Consider the following 10,211-nt stretch of genomic DNA (forward strand, 5'->3'; position numbering starts at 1 on the left):
AGGGACGCAGCATGTTTTAGGATGTACAGTAAGTGCTCTGTGTGTGTGTGTGAGAATGTGTGTGCATGGAGGGGCGTGGGGGTTGTTTCCTGAATGCAACCAATCCAGAAGCAACGGGAATGGACCTTGATTCAGTCTCCTGTCTCCAAACAAACCCACACACACACAAACACACACACACACACGCACACACACACACTCCTTTTCCTTCCCAGCTGAAACCACATACGGGAGGATGCAGGGGAATAAGTTCCACAGAAGATATATAAGCTGAATTTATACAATTAGGACACATACAATCGCATACATACCAGCACTCACACATACAGACACACACACTACGTTAGTCATACTTCCAAATGAAGTTACTGGTGTAAAACAAAGAACCCCAGTTGCTCCGTTCAACTGCTCATTCATGCTTTTTTTTTTTCCTTCCTGAGGTGAGTTTGCAAATCAGCTCAGACCTCCACGCAGCTGCATGTATTTACACAGTAGGTACCAAGTAGCCAATCACTGGAAAAAAAAAACAAAAAACTGCCACCATGTTTGCCAGAAAAACAACTTATTCAAAAAATGCTCAAACTAGAGTACAGAGTCCTTCTTTTCTCCCCAGACAAATCATTTAATTTAAAATCATGGATTCCTCATGACACACACATATTAAGGACACACACACTCTTATTCAGGACCTCTACATACCTACACACACACACATAGTATGTGTTTGTGCTGATTGCTATCACTAGTTAGTTAAGAGTCATTGAGTCACACCACATACTGCAATTTACTGACACTAGACTGCTGGCTTTGTTACCCTCTTGTCTTTCTCTCACTTATTCTCTGTCTCTGTCTGCATGTCTGTGCAGAGTAGAAGAGAACAAACTTGAGTTGATTACATAGCAGACAACTGCACGGAACAGAAAAAATTAAAAATCAGAGGACAGTCTTGCAGTATAGTAAAGAAAAATATGGACAAACAGAGTTCTGTGCAGTATAGTGGACTGCTTCTGTAAGATCTCTGAGTGTAGTCAAGTGTTTCTATAAATACAGGCCTCCTGCACTGCTCTGCAATTTACACACATGCGGAAACACAAGCACACACACACACATACACACACACACCACTGCCACGCCTGTATTAGCCTGCTGTAGACCAGCCACGGGAGGGAGTCAGAAAGGTGTAGCTCTTTACTCTGCTGCTCTCTGTATGAAGTGAGCCTACCTACTTAATGAATCGGTCACAAAAAAAAATACTAAATTTACACTTCAACAGAAATGAAAAGTTAAAAAAAAAAAAAGTAAAACAGAGGAATTTCCTCAGATCCACATGATCTATGTCAGAAATGGAAGTGAAACAATGTTGTTTTCTGCCAGTTTCACAAACTGAAGGTAATGACATGTTTCATCTTGAGACGATGATTTACACGGCATTCATTTCAGTCCTGTGATGCAAAATCAGTAGACCGAGGCTGTACTCTACCACCAGTGCAAACACACATGAACGGGGTGAATTTCAATGCAATCAAATCTTTCTAACTTCATATCTATCCCACTGTAAGGCTGTAAGGCTACTGTAAGGTTCTTTTATTTGTATAAATTGACATGTGAAGTGATCGCTGCCTAGACAAATTTACTGTCAAAGACCAATGGGGAAAAAAAAAAAACAGCCATTCATGTGGTGTGGGCACTTGGTCACAGCAAGTGAGCTGAATGAAGGCAGCTGGAGTGGAACTAAATACAAGCTCATCAAGTGGATAAGCTAATTAGCAGTGGGAGCCTCGCTTGCTGGTTATTCTAATTAAGAGACACTATCTGGAACCTGTAAAAAGCTCTGTCAATGTCTTTTGCAATCATTTGTAGTTGAATTAACTTGTTTGTTGTGTTGTGTGAGAAGAATTTCTTTTACAACTAACAGACAGTGTACATTATTCTGTGTCTCATCACCGTAACCACGCAACACTGCATGAAGAAAACCTAAATTGAACAGTGAATAAATGAAAATGTCAGTGACCAGACATGTAAAAACAGTAAAAACATGTAGAACTGGTTTTAACTCTACCTACAACATACCAAACTGTGCCTGTGATAATGCAGGTGCATACATTACCTTAAATTAACTTCTACAGTAACATTCACAGATCACAGCACCACACAAACCAACGCTTGTCCTCAGAATTGCAAATGAAAGCGCCCAGAAGACGTGTACTCCTATTAGTATACGGTGGGTCTTAGCCTCAGTGGCCTCAGGATACTGCAATTCATTAGCATTTTCTTGTATCTGGAATATGAAGCAGAGGCAAACCGGACTGAGCACTACAGCCCTATCACAGTTAGGAAAATGCAGAGCACAGAGCAGCCTGTTTCTGAGATGTTTCAGTTTTATTTGACAAGTGAACATTAAACTTTTGAGCGTCTATTCATATCCATTTTGTTTACAGTCTGAGATTAAAGCAAATGTTTAAAACAGTGCTCTATTTTTAATGATCTTTTAAGGTGCGCCTTTAACATGCAAGGAAATATGAATGAGCTGCACCAACAGTGTCGGGTAATACATTTTCCATGGAAATTTGCAATAGGGCTGCAACTAAGGAGTATTTTCATTATTTATTAAGTTGTCTGTCTAATTTTTCTACTAAGTGATTCACTGTTTAGTTTAAGAAATGTCAAAAAAAGTAAAAAATGCCTTTAAAGAGTTCTGAGAGCCCATTTTGATGTCTTCAAATCAGGCAAAGAGGGCAACTGCTTCGGCCAAAAGCCCTGGGCTCAATGTTTGTCTGTCGGATGTATATAATTTGATTAACTGCAAATTTGTTTAGGAATTTGCGCCTCTTAAGTACAAAATCAACAAATGTGTGTGTGCTGCATTACAGAACGAGCGCTGTGTATTTCGTCCCCCATCACTTACTGGAAACACATTAGTGGGGGGTCTCTTCACAGCTAGTATGAACAGGAAGAAAGATTACAGCAAGCAAAACCCCAGTTTGTCTCGTTTTGTCTGATCAACTGTACAAAAGCCAAAGATATTGAGTTTAAAACGATATAAAACGGAGACATTAGAGAAGCTAGAACCAGAGGCAAGCATATTTGGCATTTTTAATCAGGATCGTTGGAGATTAACTATGTGACAGAATCTATTAATTGACTCATTGTTTTAGCTCTAATTTCCAAGATTAAAGTTATATTTGTACACTGATGTGCACCTGATGTACTATATTAGCCCATTTGTAACAGTTAAATGAGTGCAGGAAAGCACATCATATCACACACTTTCCTAATTAGCCCACACATGAAAGTAATAATAATAATCCTTCATAACTGGGCCAATTAGTTCGGTTTATGAAACTCTTCGCACAAAACAAAATGAGAAAATGAAACATAACTGGCCCATTTAGATAGAAAGGAAGAGTTCAGTTTGTTCAGGGACTCAAATCAAGGTAACTAAACAGCCTTGAATGTGACACAGCAGGGAACAAATAAACACTTGAGAGTGAGATTTAGGAGCAAAATGTAGGTTAATCCGGGGCACTTTTTTGTTTTTTTGTTTTTACCTCAGGTTAGAGTTAACGTTACTCCACACACTAACGTTATTCACTCCATGTGACTGTGGCGACGAGTTTAGTGGCAGTCGGTCACTCTTCCTTTCAACTGTTCCAACTTACTAAAAAGGAAAACTGCTCCTAGTTACGCAGCTGTGAAGCTAACCAAACTTATCCCATATTTCGCCCCCTACACACACACTTACAACGACATGAGAAAGCGGAGAGGAAACGGCTAACGTCAGCCAACCAAGCAGGGCTGAACGTTAAAAACCAACCATCTCATAATTTCTTCTAACGGTTGAAATAAACCTCCCCCCCTCCAAAAAAAAAAAAAAAAAACACAACATCACTCACCCTGACTTGTTCCAGGGGACGTCCGAGAGGTTTGTGTCGGCTTTACCGGTGGGATAAGTTGTTAGCAGTCGGTGAATACTCCGTTATTTCAGTTAAAGAGCAGGGAGTAGTTACAGATAGTGTTTTTTCGCTCCTGTCTGTCTCCCCCCTCTCTCCCTCTCGTCGCCTGTTCCTGCTTCCCCTCTCCACATCCAGCATTCCAATATGGCTGCTGCTGGGAGCGACAGAGGGAGGGCCAACTGCTCCCTCTGAGGAGAGCCTGGCCGCAGGTACAACCAGCAACAAACCCGGCCTCTTTTAGGAATGAATGGATGTGTTGATCAGAGCGGCAACGATTAGTCGATCGACAGAAAATTAATGATAATCGATTAATCGTTTTGAGTAATTCTTTTAAAAAACAAAAATGCCCAAATGCTCTTGTTCCAGCTTCATATTTTCTGGTTTCTTTAGTCCTCTGTGATAGTAAACTGAATATCTTTGGGTAGTGGACGATTGGTTTGCATCTTGGACTTTGGGAAACGGCAATCAACATTTCATAGAATGAACGAACAATTGATTAATCGAGAAAATAATCAGCAAATTAATTGATAATGAAAATAGTTGTTATGTTGCAGCCCTAGTGTGACACTTGTTAATATTATAGGCCTACAATAGTGATGCAAGTAGTACCTACTAGTGATAGTAGCATAGTACTTTTTACTCTATATTCCATACCACCACTAGTAGGCTACTACTACTTATACTATTATACTAAACTATACTATTACGATATACTACTATACTTGTACTACCTATAATAAGAATGGTAATAACAATAATAATAGTTATTAGTAGTAGTAATATTAGTATGTTGTTATTAGTTCAAACTGCACAGTCTGTATTAAACATGGTTAGATTAACCTGCTTACGGGGGTTTTCTGTGAGCCAATTATTTATAAACAATTTGATTAAACAAAACTTTATCTTGGAAATAAACAACAATATAAACTAAAATAATGAATGGGGGAAGGTTTTTCACACCCTCTACAATATCTTGGTCAAGTTGTGTTGTACTTTGGTGCAAATTCCCTACAAACAAACTTTGGTGTAAATTCTAAACAAAATTGCAATCAGTCAAATTGTGCACAACCAACTGATAGCCCATAGTCAACCTGTGGTTTTGTGGGCCCCTGAGGGTCTGAGCTTAGAGGCAGTTACCAACTTTGAATACAGCACCTTTATTTGTGTCTAAGCCAGACAGGCCTACTGATCCCCTCCTCTGATTCTTGTGATTTCCCCCTCTGTGCACATGCAGGTTTAAAGACGACATCTGGTGGTCAGTACTTGTCATTGCAGTGTATTTGGGTAACCCGAGGGTATGGATTTCCATATTAACTATTAAGGCAGAGTTTACATTCATTTTGCTGTGATCCCTGATGAATAAATCCTGATGTTTTAGTGACCCTTCAGTCTTTCTATCAGGCCAACATTTCCAAAACACCATGAGGCACCATGAGGCCTATAGTATATATTTGGTTTTTGATCCTGGTGTCTCAGTTGTAGGGATCAATCAGACACGTTTACAGTATGTCTGTACTACCAAAGCACACCGGAATGCAGACTGAGCAAAACTTTTGGAAGGTTGCTCTATTTATTTATTTTTTAAACTATTTAAAATTTTGCAGTTATTTTTGCAATATTTCACTCATGAGATACTGCTGTAAAGCACTGATTTAGTTACTTACCTGCTTAAGCTACATTTCATAATTACTGGTGCAAAAATCAATTAATGCAAGAACAGACGGATGGGGTTGAATTTGGAGGTGACACCAAATCTGTTGACTGAGTTTTTCTTATGAGGCTCATGATTGCATAGATGTTATATCATTAAACTCATATGTGCGCCGCCAGTTTCTCTCCATCATTCGATATTTTTCTCCTTAAAAACAGGTTGATTTTGTCGTACTTTCCACTGATATGCGTGATCTTTCCTCTAAAACAGAGACAGACAGGCTGCCGTGACCCGGATTCGAACCGGGGTTGCTGCGGCCACAACGCAGAGTACTAACCACTATACGATCACGGCTAGTTACCCACTGTTGAAACGATTTCATACAGCAGCCTGCCATAGTTTACAGAATTTGTTGTGTTTGTGTTTGTGTTGAGAATAAAGAGAAGTTTTAAGCAAATCATGCCAATTATGAAAAAAGGGGTGTGGTAGGAAAACAGCCAATTCCAAAGCTCTAAATCAACAATAATGATGATTGTTACAGCAACCATATCTGTCACTTGATCTGAGATGTTTTTCGCAAGATGATGCCGTGACCCGGATTCGAACCGGGGTTGCTGCGGCCACAACGCAGAGTACTAACCACTATACGATCACGGCACAAGAGCAAGTCATCACGATACTAGATCCTGTTCCTTAAAAAACATAAAGTGTCCCCAATAAGTAGTCTGACCGCGGTAACTATGGAGAATACTTAGCGTTTTACGTCATCATAGTTCTGGAATTTATTGCAGAATGTGACCTCAGAGGTACGTTGTGATGAGGTCATAGCAGCGGCTGCTCACTTTTCCTCACGAATACATAGGCCTATTTAATGCATAGAAAGTCTGCTTGAAGCACTTTGCACTGAAGTATGGTCGTTTGGATCATCTGTTTTGATTGATGACATGGAGGGTATTTGTCCATCAGAAATGACTTTATGTGCGCGCGTGTCTGCGTCAAAACAGGCTGCCGTGACCCGGATTCGAACCGGGGTTGCTGCGGCCACAACGCAGAGTACTGACCACTATACGATCACGGCTCGCTATTTGCCTGCCCATTATGACAACACAATCACCAATCCAACACCGACAGCAGGTTTTGACAAATGCCAAATCAATCTGTACGGATGCCTGTTTGATCAACATACAGTCGAAATTCTGCCTCCATGGCGAGAAGTGTTTGGCTCTATTCTGGTATGCACACTATAACATTATAATACACTTGATTACATTTGAACAGGCCTAAAAATCTATTCGTTGAACTATAGGCCTATTCTGGGCTCCATTGCCCTTAATTGGCCCTAGAGCATTCTTTTTTTGTTTGTCAGTTTTTGCTTGTTTGCGTTTTGTTTGTTTGCTATCTGTGTTGTTGTTAATTGAATTCGAAAGTGCATTACCAGTTCAAAATGTAAATATATAATCATCAGAGGCCTGTTAAGCTGTATGGTGTGTAATTATTCAATTATTGTCAAATGACACGCAGACAAATAGCCTATATTTGTACTTTCTATTGACACGTGTGGTCTCTCCTCCAAAAGAGAAACTGGATGGCTGCCGTGACCCGGATTCGAACCGGGGTTGCTGCGGCCACAACGCAGAGTACTAACCACTATACGATCACGGCTGGCCACACAGTCGGACGACCACACTATCAAACACATCAGAGATTAGGTTGAAAAATCCCAAAGGTTATTATAGCAATTATTCATTTTATAAGTATAAATTATGCTTTTTCTACGTAGGTCTATATCAGATAAATATGAGCAAATATCTCTTGTCTTACCTTTACCTTTGTGTCTACAAAAGCTAAACACAAATGCTGTGACTAGGAATGGAGTCCACATATACCCACTTTCTAAAAATAGAAAATATGTAGGCCTAAGTAAGTGATGGTATAATAAAATGGTAAAGTATTGCTTGTCATTAAGTAATATTAACACATTTGGAACCCAGCAAAATTACAGAGAAATGTGTTGTTGTGTTTATGTAGGCCTATTTGATCACATATTGTTTACTGTCATGCTGACAATGAAATTTAGCTTGTACAATTTTTTTCAACAGGCTGAAGCACTTTCACAATTGAATTCCCTTTAACTGAATTTTAAAAAAGGTGTGTTTCATTTACCTTACCCTGCACTTTCTTTATTGACCTTCAGTTCCTGCTGAGTCACTGTGTCACTGTGCCAATGCAATTGTGAACAAAGCAAATGAAAAAGTAATCCCTCTTCTCTTTGACAGACCTGGCAGAAGGCCTACAGACTCTTGGGACAAGGTCAGAGAAACACTACAGGCTTAATTTTTGAAGTAAACAGTAACACCTTTCATATTTTGGAATCATTACTTAAATGATTAAGTAGCTGTTTATTCTATGGTCTGTTAAAAAAAAAGATGAATAATTAACAGACGGTGGTAGGTTAGATTAGGGCTGAATATTTACTGAATTCAGGATAAATGTAAAAAGATGACATCAGGTCTGCTTTACCTCTGAATATGTCTCTCTGCTGTCCACCTTAATCTGTACACAGCCACAGTTTCATAATCCCTGTTTCTAATCAGGAGCTGGATTCACGATTCGCAGAATTATTTGTGTGTGTGTGTGTGTGTGTGTTTAAATCTGTATTTATGTGTGTGCATAAGAGGGTCATGGCAATGTCTGCTTGTTTTGTTTGTATGTGTACTTCTGTACTGGAATGTGTGTATGTTACTGGGACACTGATGTGTATACAGTTATGTGCACTCATGTTGGATGTTCCAATGTATCGATTGACAAAATCCATAGCACTTTAGAGTTGCAAGTTTCTGTTTAGGATTAATATTTGTTTCATACAGTAGGATAAGGGAGCATCTAGTAGATGCATAACACATATTTGGAACATACCCAGTTTTATTCTGGCCAGGGAACTTTGTTGTATATCATTCCCCTCTTTGTCCCTGCATTTCCTATCAAATAAAGGCAAAATGCCAAAAACTGTCCATATCTCTCTCTCTCTCTCTCTCTCTCTCTCTCTCTCTCTCTCTCTCTCTCACACACACACACACACACACACACACACACACACACACACTAATAGTCATCAAAACGATAATTGCCTGAAATAAAATTGATTGATTGACACTAAATCATCCTGGTATCCTTGTTTTGTAGCAATGTTTTGGCCTGCTAGGCAGAAATATTAACATGATACAGCAAAAATGTCACTGCCTTGATTTACAGTAATTTTTAAACAGCCACTTATAAAAGCACACATTTTCACATCTTTACTGTCAGAAATACTATGATGTTAGTTCATTTGCTATTACTTTAAAGATGGCTCTTTCAGGTACTTTTCTATTTACATACAGTACTGTGCAAAAGTTTTAGGCACTTTAGATGTTTAGATTCTTATCTATTATGCAATACCATCAGGGAGGCATCCCAAATTTATTCTGCGGCATGACCACAACCCCAAACATACAACCAAAGTCATAAAGAACTATGCAGCAAGAAGAAGAAGGAGTCTTGCAACAGTTGGTGTGGCCCCCACAGAGGCCTGATCTCAACATCATGGAGTCAGTCTGGGATTACATGAAGAGACAGAAGCAACAGAGACGCCTAAATCCACAGAAGAACTGTGGCAACTTCTCCAAGATGCTTGAAACAAAGTACATGCCTTGACAAACTGTGTGCAGGTGTACCGAGGAGAACTGGTACTGTTTTAAAGGCAAAGTGGGGTCACACCAAATATTGATTTCAATTAGGTTTCTTCAGTTTACTGAACTTTATATGAAGTTAATTGATGAATAAAAACTATTCATGGCATTATTTTTTTTAAAGCATCCTTCATTTACTTTTACTGCCTTAAACTTTTGCACAGGACTGTATATGAATTTGCTTTTATAGTTATATAATAATAAACTGGGCTGCAATGGCATGTTTGGTACAATCAGTTGTTAATTCTTTAAAAGCAAAATCACAGCAGCAAAAAATGTGCAAACATACATAAACATGAAACACATATACATACACACATACAAACAAATATACTGTACAAATATGGTATGCTCATTTAAGAAAATGCTGGAGTGAAAGGAAGGTCTTTGGTTTTGAAAGAACACCATTTTGGAGCAAGTCTAAGATCTGTTCCATTCTTTTAGGTGCATAAATACTGAATGCTATCTCATCAGAATATGAAACACTGGGTTTATAAACTGACAGCATGTCTGAGATGTACTGTGGAGCCAGACCAGCAAGTGCTTTGTAAACAAAGAGGAGGATTTTGTATTGTATTCTGAAAACAACAGGTAGCCAGTGAAGATCCCGGAGTGATATGGTCTGATCTAATTAATCGATCAAACATTACAGTTAATGTCCTGTGTAATGGAAACGTGTTTAAGTATTAAAGAACAGCAAACATACAGTAGATGGCGCAATTTGAATTATAAAGGAAAGAGCTTGTAAGACAGGAAGTTCAACTGAACGTGGCGCTGCGGCGTTATTTTTCCCCACCGGCATTCCGTGAAGACCCGCCCTACTCTGCCTCTGATTGGCCAGCACTTGTTACCTTCATTGCGTTGATTGGTTAACTTTAG

At 39.1% G+C, this 10,211-nt stretch overlaps 1 protein-coding gene and 4 non-coding genes across 13 annotated transcripts in view; all 5 read right to left on the reverse strand.

The window, feature by feature from the left end:
- The window catches only part of ptk2aa (protein tyrosine kinase 2aa), a 68,854-nt gene extending 64,672 nt beyond the window's left edge, over window positions 1-4,182 (reverse strand). For 7 of the 9 annotated variants that reach the window (XM_042434748.1, XM_042434746.1, XM_042434750.1 and 4 more), the window contains exon 1: window positions 3,894-4,181. The gene's annotated coding sequence lies outside the window, so the exon portion shown is untranslated. Of the gene's footprint in view, window positions 1-3,893 lie in introns of all 9 variants that reach the window. The other 2 variants (XM_042434741.1, XM_042434747.1) reach the window with 2 other exon arrangements.
- A 1,704-nt stretch (window positions 4,183-5,886) lies between these two features.
- trnah-gug lies at window positions 5,887-5,958 on the reverse strand. The gene has a single exon. It is a non-coding gene; the product is annotated as a tRNA-His (tRNA).
- A 231-nt stretch (window positions 5,959-6,189) lies between these two features.
- Window positions 6,190-6,261, reverse strand: trnah-gug. The gene has a single exon. It is a non-coding gene; the product is annotated as a tRNA-His (tRNA).
- Window positions 6,262-6,610: 349 nt separating this feature from the next.
- On the reverse strand, window positions 6,611-6,682 carry trnah-gug. Its single transcript has one exon. It is a non-coding gene; the product is annotated as a tRNA-His (tRNA).
- Window positions 6,683-7,194: 512 nt separating this feature from the next.
- On the reverse strand, window positions 7,195-7,266 carry trnah-gug. Its single transcript has one exon. It is a non-coding gene; the product is annotated as a tRNA-His (tRNA).
- Between the last annotated feature and the right edge of the window lie 2,945 nt (window positions 7,267-10,211).

The sequence above is a fragment of the Thunnus maccoyii genome, chromosome 15 (genome assembly GCF_910596095.1).
Source record: "Thunnus maccoyii chromosome 15, fThuMac1.1, whole genome shotgun sequence".
Classification (NCBI taxonomy): domain Eukaryota; kingdom Metazoa; phylum Chordata; class Actinopteri; order Scombriformes; family Scombridae; genus Thunnus; species Thunnus maccoyii.